Below are 20,646 nucleotides of genomic sequence, written 5' to 3' on the forward strand. Positions count from 1 at the left end.
TTATTTTTATTTATACTATTTTGGTGATACCAGTTTCAGGGTTCATCCCCTTCCTCAGCCACCTCGTCAGTAAACCTATAACACTTTAAAAAGTAAATATTTGGTTAAATTTTTAGACTTATTAGTGTTAATATTATCAGGAATTTGATCTGCCGTTTTTTGAGCCTAAAATACTTGATTGTTGACCATCATTCTTGCTATACCACACGAAAATAGTATAAATAAAAATAAATAATTGGCAGAGTGGTGAACTATCTAACCTAAAATTATTTTCATCTTTTGTAGACTTTGGCCTCACAGAATCGTAGAAAACAACTTTCAAATTTACAACCCAAGCTAAAATTAACTTAACAGCAGTTATTTTAATAACAAATAAGAGAAATAAACCTACAAGAAAAAGTCATAATTGTGTTATTAATTATGAAGTAACTATTAAAAAAATCTAAAGATTGTGATGCCAAAAGTTACTTTAAATCAAATAATGGCTTTCATCCATAGAAACTTTTGGCCTCATAATTACATGACGAATGACTTTCGGACTCATGTGCTAACATACATTAAAGTACAAGGTACATGAATAAATCTAAAATCGGAAACCCAAAATTTGGTCAAATCGAGGCAGAAAAATTCATGTGAATCAATATTCAGTGCTATATATTCAGGCACACCCCCAAGTGTAAAGATTCAGATTTTTTCCATAATACGAAACATTTTGTATGAAGTTAAAACAAAATTAGACTGTGGATGGTAGAAGTATCTGTAGACGCATTCATAAAAATATTTTTTATTCAAAGTTAAAGTGATAATTTACATTTTTTAAATACTTGCTACTTAGCCAAATATAAAGGACGACAGGTCCAAAGTTGCTATTAATGAGCCAATTATTTTGATATGTTTGTTTCCATATTAGCGTGGGTATAAAGTTGGGTTAGGTAGTTCTGCAATCAACCAATTATTTATTTTTATTTATACTATTTTGGTGATACCAGTTTCAGGGTTCATCCCCTTCCTCAGCCACCTCGTCAGTAAACCTATAACACTTTAAAAAGTAAATATTTGGTTAAATTTTTAGACTTATTAGTGTTAATATTATCAGGAATTTGATCTGCCGTTTTTTGAGCCTAAAATACTTGATTGTTGACCATCATTCTTGCTATACCACACGAAAATAGTATAAATAAAAATAAATAATTGGCAGAGTGGTGAACTATCTAACCTAAAATTATTTTCATCTTTTGTAGACTTTGGCCTCACAGAATCGTAGAAAACAACTTTCAAATTTACAACCCAAGCTAAAATTAACTTAACAGCAGTTATTTTAATAACAAATAAGAGAAATAAACCTACAAGAAAAAGTCATAATTGTGTTATTAATTATGAAGTAACTATTAAAAAAATCTAAAGATTGTGATGCCAAAAGTTACTTTAAATCAAATAATGGCTTTCATCCATAGAAACTTTTGGCCTCATAATTACATGACGAATAACTTTCGGACTCATGTGCTAACATACATTAAAGTACAAGGTACATGAATAAATCTAAAATCGAAAACCCAAAATTTGGTCAAATCGAGGCAATAAAATTCATGTGAATCAATATTCGGTGCTATATATTCAGGCACACCCCCAAGTGTAAAGATTCAGATTTTTTCCATAAAACGAAACATTTTCTATAAGGTTAAGACAAAATTACGACTGTGAATGGTAGAAGTATCTGTAAACGCATTCATAAAAATATTTTTTATTCAAAGTTAAAGTGATAATTTAATTTTTTTAAATACTTGCTACTTAGCCAAATATAAAGGAAGATAGGTCCAAAGTTGCTATAAATGAGCTAATTATTTTGATATGTTTGTTTCCATATTAGCGTGGGTATAAATTTGGGTTAGGTAGTTCTGCAATCAACCAATTATTTATTTTTACTTATACTATTTTGCTGATACCAGTTTCAGGGTTCATCCCCTTTCTCAGCCACCTCGTCAGTAAACCTATGACACTTTAAAAAAGTCAATATTTGGTTAGATTTTTAGACTTATTAGTGTTAATATTATCTGAAAATTGATGTGCCGTTTTTTTATCCTAAAATACTTGATTTTTGACCATTATTCTTGCTATACCACACGAAAATAGTATAAATAAAAATAAATAATTGGCTGAATGTTGAACTATCTAACCTAAAATTATTTTCATCTTTTGTAGACTTTGGCCTCACAGAATCGTAGAGAACAACTTTCAAACTTACAACCCAAGCTAAAATTAACTTAAAAGCAGTTATTTTAATAACAAATAAGAGAAATAAACCTACAAGAAAAAGTCATAATTGTGTTATTAATTATGAAGTAACTATTAAAAAAATCTAAAGATTGTGATGCCAAAAGTTACTTTAAATCAAATAATGGCTTTCATCCATAGAAACTTTTGGCCTCATAATTACATGACGAATAACTTTCGGACTCATGTGCTAACATACATTAAAGTACAAGGTACATGAATAAATCTAAAATCGGAAACCCAAAATTTGGTCAAATCGAGGCAGTAAAATTCATGTGAATCAATATTCAGTGCTATATATTCAGGCACACCCCCAAGTGTAAATATTCAGATTTTTTCCATAATACGAAACATTTTGTATGAAGTTAGTACAAAATTACGACTGTGAATGGTAGAAGAATCTGTAGACGCATTCATAAAAATATTTTTTTATTCAAAGTTAAAGTGATAATTTAAATTTTTTAAGTACTTCCTACTTAGACAAATATAAAATACGAGTGTTCGAAAGTTGCTATAAATGGGCTAATTATTTTGATATGTGTGTTTCCATATTAGCGCGGGTATAAAGTTGGGTTAGGTAGTTCTGCAATCAACCAATTATTTATTTTTATTTATACTATTTTGGTGATACCAGTTTCAGGGTTCATCCCCATTCTCAGCCACCTCGTCAGTAAACTTATAACACTTTAAAAAAGTCAATATTTGGTTAGATTTTTAGACTTATTAGTGTTAATATTATCTGGAAATTGATGTGCCGTTTTTTTATCCTAAAATACTTGATTTTTGACCATTATTCTTGCTATACCACACGAAAATAGTATAAATAAAAATAAATAATTGGCTGAATGTTGAACTATCTAACCTAAAATTATTTTCATCTTTTGTAGACTTTGGCCTCACAGAATCGTAGAGAACAACTTTCAAACTTACAACCCAAGCTAAAATTAACTTAAAAGCAGTTATTTTAATAACAAATAAGAGAAATAAACCTACAAGAAAAAGTCATAATTGTGTTATTAATTATGAAGTAACTATTAAAAAAATCTAAAGATTGTGATGCCAAAAGTTACTTTAAATCAAATAATGGCTTTCATCCATAGAAACTTTTGGCCTCATAATTACATGACGAATAACTTTCGGACTCATGTGCTAACATACATTAAAGTACAAGGTACATGAATAAATCTAAAATCGGAAACCCAAAATTTGGTCAAATCGAGGCAGTAAAATTCATGTGAATCAATATTCGGTGCTATATATTCAGGCACACCCCCAAGTGTAAATATTCAGATTTTTTCCATAATACGAAACATTTTGTATGAAGTTAGTACAAAATTACGACTGTGAATGGTAGAAGAATCTGTAGACGCATTCATAAAAATATTTTTTTATTCAAAGTTAAAGTGATAATTTAAATTTTTTAAGTACTTCCTACTTAGACAAATATAAAATACGAGTGTTCGAAAGTTGCTATAAATGGGCTAATTATTTTGATATGTGTGTTTCCATATTAGCGCGAGTATAAAGTTGGGTTAGGTAGTTCTGCAATCAACCAATTATTTATTTTTATTTATACTATTTTGTTGATACCAGTTTCAGGGTTCATCCCCATTCTCAGCCACCTCGTCAGTAAACTTATAACACTTTAAAAAAGTCAATATTTGGTTAGATTTTTAGACTTATTAGTGTTAATATTATCTGGAAATTGATGTGCCGTTTTTTGATCCTAAAATACTTGATTTTTGACCAATATTCTTGCTATACCACACGAAAATATTATAAATAAAAATAAAAAATTGGCTGAATGTTGAACTATCTAACCTAAAATTATTTTCATCTTTTGTAGTTTTTGGCCTCACAGAATCGTATAGAACAACTTTCAAACTTACAACCCAAGCTAAAATTAACTTAATAGCAGTTATTTTAATAACAAATAAGAGAAATAAACCTACAAGAAAAAGTCATAATTGTGTTATTAATTATGAAGTAACTATTAAAAAAATCTAAAGATTGTGATGCCAAAAGTTACTTTAAATCAAATAATGGCTTTCATCCATAGAAACTTTTGGCCTCATAATTACATGACGAATAACTTTCGGACTCATGTGCTAACATACATTAAAGTACAAGGTACATGAATAAATCTAAAATCGGAAACCCAAAATTTGGTCAAATCGAGGCAGTAAAATTCATGTGAATCAATATTCGGTGCTATATATTCAGGCACACCCCCAAGTGTAAATATTCAAATTTTTTCCATAATACGAAACATTTTGTATGAAGTTAGTACAAAATTAGACTGTGAATGGTAGAAGAATCTGTAGACGCATTCATATAAATATTTTTTTATTCAAAGTTAAAGTGATAATTTAAATTTTTTAAGTACTTGCTACTTAGACAAATATAAAATACGAGAGTTCGAAAGTTGCTATAAATGAGCTAATTATTTTGATATGTGTGTTTCCATATTAGCGCGGGTATAAAGTTGGGTTAGGTAGTTCTGCAATCAACCAATTATTTATTTTTATTTATACTATTTTGGTGATACCAGTTTCAGGGTTCATCCCCTTTCTCAGCCACCTCGTCAGTAAACTTATAACACTTTAAAAAAGTCAATATTTGGTTAGATTTTTAGACTTATTAGTGTTAATATTATCTGGAAATTGATGTGCCGTTTTTTGATCCTAAAATACTTGATTTTTGACCATTATTCTTGCTATACCACACGAAAATAGTATAAATAAAAATAAATAATTGGCAGGGTGGTGAACTATCTAACCTAAAATTATTTTCATCTTTTGTAGACTTTGGCCTCACAGAATCGTAGAAAACAACTTTCAAATTTACAACCCAAGCTAAAATTAACTTAACAGCAGTTATTTTAATAACAAATAAGAGAAATAAACCTACAAGAAAAAGTCATAATTGTGTTATTAATTATGAAGTAACTATTAAAAAAATCTAAAGATTGTGATGCCAAAAGTTACTTTAAATCAAATAATGGCTTTCATCCATAGAAACTTTTGGCCTCATAATTACATGACGAATAACTTTCGGACTCATGTGCTAACATACATTAAAGTACAAGGTACATGAATAAATCTAAAATCGGAAACCCAAAATTTGGTCAAATCGAGGCAGTAAAATTCATGTGAATCAATATTCGGTGCTATATATTCAGGCACACCCCCAAGTGTAAATATTCAAATTTTTTCCATAATACGAAACATTTTGTATGAAGTTAGTACAAAATTAGACTGTGAATGGTAGAAGAATCTGTAGACGCATTCATAAAAATATTTTTTTATTCAAAGTTAAAGTGATAATTTAAATTTTTTAAATACTTGCTACTTAGCCAAATATAAAGGAAGATAGGTCCAAAGTTGCTATAAATGAGCTAATCATTTTGATATGTTTGTTTCCATATTAGCGCGGGTATAAAGTTGGGTTAGGTAGTTCTGCAATCAACCAATTATTTATTTTTATTTATACTATTTTGGTGATACCAGTTTCAGGGTTCATCCCCTTTCTCAGCCACCTCGTCAGTAAACTTATAACACTTTAAAAAAGTCAATATTTGGTTAGATTTTTAGACTTATTAGTGTTAATATTATCTGGAAATTGATGTGCCGTTTTTTGATCCTAAAATACTTGATTTTTGACCATTATTCTTGCTATACCACACGAAAATAGTATAAATAAAAATAAATAATTGGCTGAATGTTGAACTATCTAACCTAAAATTATTTTCATCTTTTGTAGACTTTGGCCTCACAGAATCGTAGAGAACAACTTTCAAACTTACAACCCAAGCTAAAATTAACTTAACAGCAGTTATTTTAATAACAAATAAGAGAAATAAACCTACAAGAAAAAGTCATAATTGCGTTATTAATTATGAAGTAACTATTAAAAAAATCTAAAGATTGTGATGCCAAAAGTTACTTTAAATCAAATAATGGCTTTCATCCATAGAAACTTTTGGCCTCATAATTACATGACGAATAACTTTCGGACTCATGTGCTAACATACATTAAAGTACAAGGTACATGAATAAATCTAAAATCGGAAACCCAAAATTTGGTCAAATCGAGGCAGTAAAATTCATGTGAATCAATATTCGGTGCTATATATTCAGGCACACCCCCAAGTGTAAATATTCAGATTTTTTCCATAATACGAAACATTTTGTATGAAGTTAGTACAAAATTAGACTGTGAATGGTAGAAGAATCTGTAGACGCATTCATAAAAATATTTTTTTATTCAAAGTTAAAGTGATAATTTAAATTTTTTAAGTACTTGCTACTTAGACAAATATAAAATACGAGTGTTCGAAAGTTGCTATAAATGGGCTAATTATTTTAATATGTGTGTTTCCATATTAGCGCGGGTATAAAGTTGGGTTAGGTAGTTCTGCAATCAACCAATTATTTATTTTTATTTATACTATTTTGGTGATACCAGTTTCAGGGTTCATCCCCATTCTCAGCCACCTCGTCAGTAAACTTATAACACTTTAAAAAAGTCAATATTTGGTTAGATTTTTAGACTTATTAGTGTTAATATTATCTGGAAATTGATGTGCCGTTTTTTGATCCTAAAATACTTGATTTTTGACCAATATTCTTGCTATACCACACGAAAATATTATAAATAAAAATAAATAATTGGCTGAATGTTGAACTATCTAACCTAAAATTATTTTCATCTTTTGTAGACTTTGGCCTCACAGAATCGTAGAGAACAACTTTCAAACTTACAACCCAAGCTAAAATTAACTTAATAGCAGTTATTTTAATAACAAATAAGAGAAATAAACCTACAAGAAAAAGTCATAATTGTGTTATTAATTATGAAGTAACTATTAAAAAAATCTAAAGATTGTGATGCCAAAAGTTACTTTAAATCAAATAATGGCTTTCATCCATAGAAACTTTTGGCCTCATAATTTCGGACTCATGTGCTAACATATCTTAAAGTACTAGGTACATGATTAAATCTAAAATCGGAAACCCAAAATTTGGTCAAATCGAGGCAGTAAAATTCATGTGAGGCAATATTCGGTGCTATATATTCAGGCACACCCCCAAGTGTAAAGATTCAGATTTTTTCCATAAGACGAAACATTTTCTATGAGGTTAAGACAAATATTGGTGGATTGAGAAATAAATCTAAGAAATAAATTCATAATGATGTTGTTAAGTGTAAAATACCTATGAAAAAAGATCTAAAGACTGTGATGCCAAAAGTTACTTTAATTCAAATAATAGTTTTCATCCATAGCAACATTTAGCCTCATAATTGCATGTTAGGTAACTTTCGGACTCGTGCGCTTCGTATATGTGAAAACAGGTAATTAACCCATCATTCCGGGCACAATTTTGTTTTTGGAACGAAGTACTAGATTAATAAATTTAAAATTGGAAACCCGAAATTTCAACACAAGCCAGTGAAATTCATGAGGTGTATTATTTCACGATATGGATTCGTAAAATTTAAGGCACAATCTCAACATTCAAATTGTAATTGATAGACTCCGGCTTTATCTAGTTAAGTAATTTTATCTTTGTTGTTCAGTAACTGATTTCTGGTTGAATTAATTTTTCTAAATGAAATATTAACATTTTTATTCACTCTATTTAGTATGTTTTTAATTTTGTAAGATAATGTTTCAATAAAATCCAGAAAATAATATCTACCTATGTCTTCCTTAGTATCATGGTCCGTTTTGAACAACGAGCAACATTGTTTTTTTTTTTAATTTTGTATCTTATTTTGTCAATTAGATTGTGGATTAATTTTACTTTAAAGTCATTATTTATTGCAATTTGTTTTATGGACTGAAGTTCTTTATTATAGTTTTCATGGTTTAGATTAGAATTGAACAATATTTCAATTAAAGATGCAAAAGTTGATATTTTATGAATTCATAGGTGGTTGGAAGAATTGCAAATAATGTTGTCGGTGTATGTTTTATTGACCCAATATCTTACAAAATTAAAAACATTCTTGGAGAAATATTAAACACGAGAGGCCAAAAGTTGCTATAAACGAAGTCATTCTTTTCATCTTTAGTACACTTTGACCCCATATGGATTCATACAAAACAACTTTCAGGCTCACAGTCCAAGGAAACATTAAATTAGTAACCCTTGTTTTAAGAATACCAAATCGTCTTTCAAATATCGGCGGATTGAGAAATTAATAAATCAAAGGGACAGATTTATAATTATGTTGTTTACTGTGGAGTATCTACGAAAAAAATCCAAAGACTGTGATTCCAAAAGTTAATTTAAGTCAAATAATAGTTTTTATCCATAGCAACATTTGGGTTCATAATTACTGCTCCATTAAAATATTAAACTGGTTTTTCAAATTTCGCTTGTTTCTTGGATAAAATAATATAAAATACGAGAGTCCAAAGATTGCTACAAATGTAATTAATAATTATAAAAGAGTATAAGTAATTATTTTCATCTTTAGTACACTTTTGTCACACAAATTCATACAAAACAACTTTCAGGTTCACAACTCAAGCTAAAGTTAAATTAATTGTCGTTGTTTTAAGATTATCAAATTGTGATTCAAATACCGGAAGAAAGAAAAACAAATCTAAGAGACAATTTCATGGTGATACTATTAACTGTAAAGTACCCATGAAAAAAATCTAAAGAATGCGATATCAAAAGTTATTTACTTTATATCAAATAATACATTTCATGCATAGTAACATTTGATCTTATAATTACATGTTTCGGAATAATGAGCTTCATATCTATCATTTCAAGTACAATTTTTGTTTTTGGAAATGAAATTCCAAGTGATTAGAAAATAAAACAGAAGCTCAAAAATGTATGGAAACGATGCATGACGTTCCAAGATATTAATTCCTAAAATTTAAAGCACACCCTTAAGCAAATATCCAGATTGGCTCCATAAGTAGAAAAATAATTTAAGAGATTAACAAAAACTTGTACTGCTAATTGTAGAAGTGCCTGTACACACAACCATAAAAGTAAATTTCTTACTCCAACTTAAACTGGTATTTTAAAATTGACATGTACGCCTTTCTTGGAGAAATATAAAAAGAGAGGTTAAAAGCTGCTAAAAAATAGTAATGTTTCTTTTTTCGAAATCGCGCAGTAATGTGCTTTTTCTATGTTCAAAAATCGGCACAGAAATTAAATGCGGTGTTGTCATATTAGTATTATCTACCTCCACAATTACATTTTACAAGGTTATAAATTGTTTTTCGGTTTAGCAGTAATTCTATACTCTTTGTTAACCCTTTTTATTAGTTATTAGAAACACATCCGGTTTATTAATTTTATAAATATAATTTATTAACTAAATTTGCGCGTAATCTCGCAACGTCGCAACCTTCCATGGCAACAGCGGATTTCTTGAAGTGCAGCGACATTCTATGGCAGCGAACAATGTGTATCCACATAACCTGTAATAAGTTTTTGTTCGGTGCAGAAACAACCATGGAAAACATTATATGGAGAATATCTCATTTTGCATACGAGTATTTCGCTGAAAAAGAAAATTCTGTGAAATCAACATTTTGGGCTACAAAATCGTTGTTAAAGTCAACTCTGTTAATATAAAACAGCATAGATATAATCTAAGTACACCAAGTTCTCAAGCAAAAAATATAGGTTATGTTTCCCAGAAATCAAATATATTTACAAGAGAAAACTTACGAAAATTTTTAACAGAGGCCCGTGATTAATGTACCTAATGTCAAAGGTAATCTCAAAGAAGGTCAATCACATTGTCTATAAAACATAATGTTTTAGGTATATTTTTTATTCGAAGTTGTAGGAGTATGCGGAATGGAAGAATTTGAACAATTTTCTTGTATCTACATAACCTATAATAAGCTTTTATTATTATTACAGACAGATTATTAGCTTACATGCCCATTTTAAATGAAAGTATGAAGCATACCTCTTATTTTTCGGCACTTTTAATATTTTTGCTTGCAGAAAGATCTGTAGCAATTGCAAAATAGAGATGGATAGCAATAATAACAAGCAGTTTACATGCATTCGACCGAACTTGCAAAAACTGGCAGATAATATATCAAATTTATTACCTAAAAACTCAGCCACAGTTTATGAAAAGCGGTATGAATTTTTTTTTTGCGCAGAAACAACCATGCAAAATATATGGAGAACACCTCATTGCATACGAGTATTTCGCTGAAAAAGCAAATTCTGTGAAATCTTTAACACTTTGGGCTGCATAGTCGTAGTTAAAGTCAACTCTGTTAATAAAAAACAGCATAGATATATCCAAGTACACCAAGTTTTCAAGCAAAAAATATAGGTTACATTGCCAAGAAATCAAATATATTTACAAGAGAAGACTTACCAAAATTTTTAACAGAAGCCCGTGATTAAATGTACCCGATGTTAAAGGTGATCTCAAACAAGGTCAATCACATTGTCTATAAATCATTATGTTTTAGGTTTATTTTTTATTAGAAGTTGTAGGAGCATGTGGAATGGATAAATTGAAAAATAATGACAGCATTCAAGACAAAAACGATACGCTAATAATTAAAATTCCAACGTCTAAAACTGGCAAAGCACGAGAATTTACAAATATGTGTAAAAATATTTATCCAATTGAAATATAGTAAAAATACCTAATTTTAAGACTGCACCATACACCAGACAAATCATTATTTATACATTACATTCGGATAGTGAATGCAGCAGCTGCTGCATTGTACAAATATACCTGCAAACACACTAACAAATTATGCAGACACCTCTTTTGACTAAAAGATATATATTTAACTTTATCCATACGTTGTCAACTTTGTTAATAATTGCAATCTCTAACTTCATAAGAAATATGAATAATCTGCTTTGGTGTTTTATAGTTGTATTAAATGTTCATAGAATATAATTGCACTTACTACGAAGTAAGCTTTCCTAGTTTTAAGTTGTTTTCTTTTCTCTTTGATTATCTTAATTTCTTCAGCCTCTATGTGGCTGTTTTAATTCCAAAAAATTATTTCTGAATAAACTGATTCATACCACTTTTTCTTTCTTTTACTCGAAAACAGTTTAAACTATAACTCCAAATATTTACCTACTTTAAAACGTGTCAAGCATTCGCTTGTTGTAAATGATGCAACCATAAATACAAATTTGAACACTGATATGACAGGTTTGAGGCTAGGATGTGGTTTTCATATTCTCCCATTACTTGTTGCCTAAATCTGGCGCGAGGCCAAAAGTTATTATTGACGTATATATATATCAATATATGTATGCACGGTATGTTGTTACCTCCGAAGTATATACGTATAGTACGTTGTCACCTCATCTACAACGTTCCTACCTCCGTTTTCGGAGGTAGAAACGTTTTGCCTTGTAAATAATTTTTTAATCATCTAGGGGGCGCTAGGAGCTTGATTTTCAATTTTCGTCTGGAGGTCATAACGTGCATCCCATAGTCGCAACTTTTTATTTTAGTTCAGCTGTAGACCGTTGGCGCTGGCGTCGCTTACCTTTATACACTGCTAGTATGTTGTTACCTCCGGCATATAAACTGTACGTTCTGACCTCTGAAACTTGGCAACGTCGCCGTCATACATATGTCCAACGCATGGTAGAAGGAAACATGGTATCGACTGTTACGTCCAGAGACTTTAATACATACTGTATTTAAAGTCTCTGGTTACGTCCAAAGGCATCAAATTAGGGCCAAATTTAAAATACATTAATTTGCAATCACCCCGGAGACTAGACAACGTGTTGGAAAACTGTAGCCTGCAGTTTCTATCTTGTTTGATCTCATCAGTACAGCACATTCCATCAAGTTGTCTAGCATTCATTGTGTTTCGTTTATGTGCTTAAGATTTTAAACTTGCTAATTTCACTCCACTCTTTCTTGTTAATCTTTATGCTCCTTGCCTAAGAATGACATTAATTTACAAATTTAAACTTTTTTTCATATCCAAAAATAAAAAAAATATTTTTTACTTCTAAATTACTTACTGATAACAAATCCAAAAATGGATACTAATCCTTATCACGTCAGCTTTTAATACAAAATAATGAACTTTGTTTTTACCTTCACGTTAGGTTAAATTGATTCATGTTAATACTGTGGCATAAAACATGTCTTCGAAATCGTGCAAAGTAAGTACAAATCAGTTTTGTTACGTTTGTGGTAAAATTATAGTACCTAAAGCGGGAAGACCTGTTCAAATATGCTTAAAAAGAAGGTATCAAGGATTTTGGGACGAAAATGTGTTACTGTTGGTCTATTATAAGGAAAACTGACAGTACTGTCAATAAAAGAAACGCTAGTGTTAATCATTTTTAATTTTCAGTCATAATGTTTATAATATATACTAGGTGTTGCTTTTATTTGATGCAACCCCTGTAACTACTTTATTTTTAAAGATAAACCTGTATTTCTTTGAGCAAATTTATATCCTTTTAAAAGATCTTTGTGAGACCAAGCTCACATTTTTATTATCACGTCCCGTAGAGAAATCAAAAGCAACCAATTATTCTAAAATCAATACTTGAAAAATTTTAAATAAAATATTGATGACAATCTAGTAGCTTGAAAAATTGACACTCATGTTATTTATTGACGTAGATGATCTTGTAAAATGAAACAAATTTGCTAAAAGAACTATATGTTCATATATATTTAAAAACAAAAAAATAACAAGAGTTGTATAAAAGAAGAGAAATACGGGATATGTTTATATAAATATCTCAAAAACCTGACGTGATGGATTTTCTCTGCTTTCAGATTTGATTTTCCTGAACCCAAATCCTTCAGATTCAACTATTTTTGTCTTTGGATATAAAACCTTGTAAACTAGTGTAATTGGAGTTTTCACTCTGTTGAGGCATTGTATCAGTAATAATAAGATTAGCAACCATCTAACCAGCTTTAAATTGAAAAATTTATTTGTGATTATACAGTTGTTGCAGTCGTATGTAATATGGGATCGCAGAATTTAGGTTTTCGTGTAACCACTAACCAACATTAGTGCAGAGTGCACATTCTTCTCCAAAATATTGACTAGTACCAATTTACTGTTACTTTATTTGTCGAAATTACTATTGGTTCTGAAAAGAGCCGATTTGATGCCAGTTTATAGTAACCACACAAGATTTTCGAGATATGGCCCTCCATTCTGGACACAGTCCGAGCCCTTCTTTTTTCTTATTCTTTTTTATGTAGGACATTCCAAGCTCGATTTCCTCAATTAGCCCTGATTATTGTATTTAAAATTTCAGCATCTTCGAATTCTTTCACTTACGTCATATAGGTGTTTATAAAAGTTCTATGTGTTGAACCTGTGTTTCATTAAACATTCTGTCACTAATGGTGTTTGAATCGTCTCAAAATCGTCTTGAAATTAGAATTCGAGTCGCTATTGTTGCTTAAATCGTCTTCAAATTCGAATTTAAGTTGCTATTGTTGCTAAAAGCAACGTTTTGTGATGACGTCATTTTTACAAATACAAGTATATCAACTTGGATTGATGCAGTGTAAAATACTAAAAATAACAGTATTCTATTCCCAAAATTTTCTGGGAAAATGGAGTGAGGCGTTCCTGATTTAATCAATAAAATAAATTTGACCCATTCATTAATTTTTTGAGTCCCCTGTTTTAGAAAATCTAAAAAATATGAGTGCAATGATCGACCACAAATAAGAACACATTTGCACATTTTGGGTGGAATTTATTCTACAAAATTTTGAGATGTCGTCATCAGTTTTTTGGGGGACCTAAACAGATATATTTTGATCAACAATTTACCATGCTTCAATAACTTGAAAACGGCTGCAAGATTTCAAAATATTCAGTTTTGCTATTCTTGATTTATTCAATAAAATAAATTGACTGATTCATTAATTTTTTGGAGTCACCCTCTATAAGCAAAGCTAAAAAATATGAATGCAGTGATAAATTACAATTATAGATTGATCATTTTAGATAGGATTTATTCTGCAAAATTTTGAGATGACGTCATAAATTTTTTGGAGTTGATGAACAGATATATTTTGATAAATAATTTACCATTCTTTCATAACATCAAAACGTCTACAAGATTTCAAAGTATTGAGTTTTGCAATTTTTGATTTAATCAATAATTTTTTTGAGTCACTTGTATAAGTAAGTCCAAAAAATATGAATGGAATTGTGGGTATCGGTGGGGATTTTAATAAGAAATAGCGATGGTCACGGTTTTCAGATTTTTATTAGATGCTTACGGGTTGAGAGCTCGAGGAAGAAAAAGGAATGGTGTTTAAAAATTGTCGACACGTAGGTTCGGTTTTGGAGAGGTGGAAGAACTTAAAGAAAGCGTTTAGAAAATTCTAGAAACTGAAAGAGAAAGTTGGACCATAGGGCAGGTAGACGAAAGATAGGATAAGAGGAAGGATAGGATTTGCACAGAAATTTACATAAATATCACATGTATTCAGGTATATTACGTGTTTTTGGAGCAACTGTTGTTCCCAAATATAGACTCATCATATTTTGGACTTTTCCGAAAGGATTTATTCGGCAACATTTTGAGCTGACGTCATCAATCTTTTGGAGGGGATAAGTAAATAATTTTGATTAAAAATTTATCATGATTATCATAACTTTATAACGTCTGCAAGATTTCAAAGCATTCCGGTCTGCAGATTCAAAATTAAATTGCAAAATGTTGCTTTATAATTTTGATTCTTTTCCCAAAAATCTGGACGTTTCGATAAAAACTCAACACGGCTTCATAAACTACATGTTATTTTATACATTTTAAAACCCATTTACTATGTACAATTGTGAAATGATATCATCACGTTATTGGTGAGGATGATTAGGCAAATTTCGGTTAGCGTTATACCATCTACATGACGTTCCTAATATAAATACAAAATTTGACAACAATTGTCCCAGTACTTTCGGAGATTATCTGTCTAATAAAAATTTGGGACGGCAGCCAAACGGACAGACAGACACACGGAAACAGGAGACCTATTTCTTCCTACTGTAGGGGTCATGAAAGCTCGAAAAAACGTAAAAGTAGAGAGTCGGTCGACGGACTCGATTACAATTACAATTACAAAAATTATAAGACGTTTCTGTCAGTAATAGCGTTCGAAACATGTCAAAATCGCCTTAGAATTAGAATTCAGGTTGGTTTACAGCCTGCGAGTGATGAAATGTGAGTTTTTAGCAACAGTAGCATACAGTTTGAAAAGTCTAGTCTTAAATTCCAGGACTTCGAATTACTTTCACTTATAATACAGTCACAAGTATAGTAATCGAGTCTATCAAGCAACTTGCTACTTGCATGTTTTCTTGACGTTTCATGACGTCTAGAGTACGAAAAATTTGGTCTCCCGGTTCCGTCTCTCTGACGCCTGACTCTCCAACGTCTGTGTTTTTTTTATTAGACTGATAATCTTCGAAATTACCGCACCAATTGTTATCAAATTTTATACTTATGTTAAGAATATCGTGTATATTGCAAAACGCTGACCAAAAGTTGATTAATCATCCCCCCACCAATGGGATGACTGACAATCCAAAATTTACAATAGTAATTTTATAAAATACGATATTCCTGCAGTTGTGGTGTATGAATTCGTACTGCGTTTTCACACTGGACATCGAGATTTTTGGAAAAACAAAATTAAAATTGTATATTTTGTAATGTAAGTTTTAACATGCAACACACAATTGTTATATAATTTTGATTTTTCTTCCAAAAATCTGGTCGTTTCGGGTAAAAACTCAACACGGATTCATAAACTATACGTGTAGGACTATATTATTTTACACAGTTTAAACCTATTTACTATGTACAATTTTGAGGTGTCATCATCACATTGTTGGTGGAGATGACTAGACAAAGTTTGGTTAGCGTTTTACCATCAACATGATATTCGTAATTTACTTACATATAAAATTTGACAAAAATCGGTCCACTAGTTTCGGAGAATATCTGTCTAACAAAAATCCTCACGGACGGCGGACAGATACACACACGGAAACGAGAGATCCATTTTTTCGTACTCTGTGGGTCATAAAAGGTCGAGAAAACGTAAAAGTAGAGACTCAGCCGACGGACCCGTTACAATACTTCCTTACATTTTGAAAATAAAAAGTAAAATTCGCAAAATCAAATAATTTTCAAAAAAGCTGGAGTTGTATTGTACTTCAGGGGCGAGGAAAGTTCTCTTGAAATAACCTTCGACCGATTTTTGTATGTATTTCTAGGATGATGTCTTGCTATTCCTATAAAAAAATTGGAGCCATTTTGCAATTTTTACCAAAAATTTCCAAAAAATTCAGTAATATAATTAAACACTTTCTTTGAATGATCGTACGAAATCAAGATATCTAATTTGGTGTGAAATAGCTATATACGTAAAAGAAGATAGCTTGTGTATAAACTTGACAACACTGTTGGAGGTAACAACAAACTACGAGTACCCACTCATATACGTATATGGAGGTAAGAACGCCTCTTTTGTATATCTTATGTATATCTTATATATGGCCTTTTAAAATACTAGAAATCGTTTCCCCTCTTTTGAGATTCGAATAGTAGAGGTTCCCCTCATTCCAAATATATCACATATATGACGCTAGCCGAAGGGGGTAACCCGGAGGTCAGGTCGTCTGTTCCATATGTCGGAGGTAACAACTTAACAGGTATCAATATATATATATATATATATATATTATTAAAATAAAATATACTTACCTATAACAGATATTGAGCTATGTAGAAGAATATTAGAAAACAAAAATTTGTTATCTTTGTGAAAATGTGTTTTCTATAGAAAAGCCAAAAGTAAGAGGTCATGATCATTACACGGGAAAATATGGAAGAGCTGCTTGCAGAACTGCAATTTGAATTCTTTATCCCAGTTTTATTTCATAATTTAAGTTCGTACGATTGTCATTTGTTAACTAATCTAGGAAAAAATAAGAGTTGAAGTTAATACCTAATAACGAAGAAAAGTATATTTCTTCAGTAAACTTTTAAGAATGGATGATAATGAATATATCGAACTGAGATTTATCTATTCATTTAGATTCATTAGACAATTTGTCATCTAATCAAGTCAGTTTGAGAGAAATAATGAAATACTTTTCAAATCATGAATTAGATGTGTTATTATTATTATACTATTATTATTAACATCTTCAATGTGTTATTTAGGAAAGAAGAAAGCAAGATAATTAGAAAAAAAAGGAATTTATCCCTACGAATACATGGATTCTTTTGAAAAATTTTCTTAAACAAATCTGCCATCAATAGATAAATTTTATTCTTCTCTCACTAAAGAAGGAATTTTTCAAGGAGAATTCAAACATGCAGTGAGTATGGAAATATTTTAAAATTAATAACTTGGACGAGTGGCATGATTTATACCTAAAACTAGATAAATTGCTGTTGTCTGATGTATTTAAAAATTTTAGAGATTTATGTTTGAAAAAGGGTTATGGACTGGATCCTCTTTGTTATTATACAACTCCGGGGTGTGCTTGGGACTGTATGCTCAAATATACTTCAGTGGAGTTGGAACTATTAACTGATTACGTGTATGAAATGTATTTGTTTTTTGACAACGAAATTAGAGGGGGTATTTCACAGTGTAGTAACAGATATTCGCAAGCAGATGAATTTACTCAGATTATGATGGGCTTTATCTTAGAAATTACCACAAAAAGACTTCAAAGGGTTGACTTGTGATGATGTGGAATGAAATTAAAAATGTTGACGGTATATTATTTATCAGATAGTGAAGCTGGTTATGTGTTAGAAGTCGAGTTAGCATTTCCAGAAGACCTGACTATTCATAACAAATTCAATGACCTCCCGTTAGCTCCGGAAAATAGAATTCCTCCAGGCGGAAAAGTAGAAAAACTACTTTGTCATTTCTATAACAAAAATTATATAATTCATTACAATACATTAAAACTTTACAAAAGATAAGGTATGAGAATAACGAAGGTTCACATAGGTATAAAATTTACTCAATCAAATTCCATAGCACCATATGTAAAATTTAACACAAACAACAAGAACAAGAACAAACACAAAACACAAAAAATGATTTTGAAAAAGATTTCTGGATATTAATGATTAATGCACTATATGCTAAGTGTATGCAGTCTGTTAGAAACCAACAAAATATTAAAAATTATATTGTGACGAGGAAAAGTTACAAAAAGCGATAAACAAACCTAATTATATACATAAAACTATATTTAACAAACATTTGGCAGCAGTTCATAATTATAGACCCAAAGTATTGTTTAATAAACCAATTTACATTGGGCAAACTGTATTAGATTTGTCGAAATTGTTAATGTATGACTTCCCTTACAGGGTACAGTAGGCCCAAAGGCGAGGCCTAAGTGCCGGCTGGCTACGGTCAGCCCCCATAAAGTAAGAATCCAGAATCCAGACTTCCCTTACAATATAATTAAAAAAGAATTTAATGAAAAAATAAAACTTCTTTATGGAGATACTTACCAACAGTTTTATAAGTACATATGAGATTAAAAAGGCTGATTTCTATTTTGATATACATATCTGATTATCCAAAAGGTCAACCATTATACAGGGTCTTATTGAAAGGTATGTACAACAAAATTGACAGTTCTTCGCGGAGTCTAAGAAGTCTGAAAAACTTATTTTGTGTTATCAAAATTTTAAGGGGAAAATTAACCCTTATCCAACCTTTTTAGACGCTACTGAAGGATATATGGGTAAAATTAATTTATTTCAGTAAATCCGAGCAACTATAACAATAATTAAGAATAAGAGACCCTTTTGTTGGTATAGAAACGAAAGATGGCCTTTTTATTAGAGGCGTACAACGAATTTGGACATAAATTTTAATAATATTTATCTCTAAAAGGAGAACACTTTTACCTGAACTTTTTTTTTACTTTTAGCACCCATACTTCGAGACCAATTGCCGATTTTATTTTGTACGTACTTTTCAATAACACTTTGTATTCCGGTAAAAATAAAAAAATGTTAGGAAAATTCAAAGATGAATTGAATGGTGTTAAGATATTAGTAGAGCCCGGACTTTAGGTTTTTTGCCTTTTTGTTCCTGTTTAAGGCATTTACATAAAACTTAGATATAAATGTGTTTCGCAAAAAATAACGTTATTTGAGCCTACTTTATAATTGCCTAATTGCCTAAAATGAGAGTATGTGACCTAAAACTGATTTCTGTGACCTAAAACGTCCTAAACGTGCCGCTTTGCGGTAATTTCACAAAAATCCACACAACGGGTGAGCCGAAAGCAGACCTTTCCAGGAAACAACACCAATAAAGTGCGGCAGTTCTTTGAAAGACGTCTTGCGCCTTTACTTTCAGTTGTAATACTTTATCTTACAAACAAGTTTGTAACACATTTTTATTAGTTTTTTTGTAAATGCATTTCCGCTATTGCCATATTTCTGACGTTCAGTTAAAATTGTGTCGTGGTGTAAGTTTGGTGTTCACTTGTGAAATATTCTTAAACATCGTGATGCCTTAAGAAAAAACCTCTAACACGGTTAAGATTAACCATTGGCCATCATCCATGGATGATGCCAATATATATTAAATTGCCAACGATGCCAGCAGATTATTCTGTAAAGCATGTGGCAAAGTGGTAAGCATGTAATTACGATTTTCATCAATTTGTTGTTGACATACTATATTTTAATTTTAATATTGAATATTCAAGTTTAAGTGTGAAAAGATGTTTCATTTGGAACAGCATGAACAAGGAGACAAAAAAAATGTAAAGAACCCATTGCATCAAAGTTTGCGTCAATTACATCAATTGATGTAGAAAGATCTTTTTCATGTTTAAAAAATATTTTTGTAGATAATCGCACATCAATGACATGTGAAAATCTAGAGCGATATATAGTTTGTTATGCGAATGCCCGCTTGAATAAATTATTTATTATAGTATTACGAGTATTTAAGTTAATTTTAATATTATTAAGCTGTGTCCTTAAAATCGAAAAAAACTAAAAGTAACGAAGAACTTAGAAATATGAAAAAATTAATTAGCAAAAAATGTTATTCCTATGTCATTTTTTTTGTAAAATAGAAAATACAGTTTTTTTTTCCTCTAGTGAACTCAATCCGGGGACATACTGTATGTATTATGTTAATTAATATTGTGAATAACTGTTAAACAATATAAAGACTAAACATAACCTTGTTTTAGTTGCTTTGAAATTTTGAAGATTTCAGATTCGTATCAACCTATTTGAACCTATTTCAACATTGTTATAACCTAATTTGACATTTTTTAAAGCCTATTTTAGGCGCCTTTTTAGACTTTTTTTG

At 30.4% G+C, this 20,646-nt stretch overlaps 1 protein-coding gene and 1 long non-coding RNA gene across 2 annotated transcripts in view; both read left to right on the forward strand.

Moving 5' to 3' along the window:
* LOC135132619 (protein borderless) overlaps positions 1 to 20,646 on the forward strand; it is a 204,528-nt gene that overhangs the window by 58,886 nt on the left and 124,996 nt on the right. The gene's annotated exons all lie outside the window — the stretch shown is intronic.
* On the forward strand, positions 9,642 to 11,267 carry LOC135122923 (uncharacterized). Its single transcript, XR_010279495.1, has 4 exons — positions 9,642 to 10,026; positions 10,077 to 10,214; positions 10,266 to 10,700; positions 10,751 to 11,267. It is a non-coding gene; the product is annotated as an uncharacterized LOC135122923 (long non-coding RNA).

Source organism: Zophobas morio, unplaced genomic scaffold (genome assembly GCF_036711695.1).
Source record: "Zophobas morio isolate AGI-343-1 ecotype UQ-CSIRO unplaced genomic scaffold, CSIRO_AGI_Zmor_V1 ptg000002l, whole genome shotgun sequence".
NCBI lineage: Eukaryota > Metazoa > Arthropoda > Insecta > Coleoptera > Tenebrionidae > Zophobas > Zophobas morio.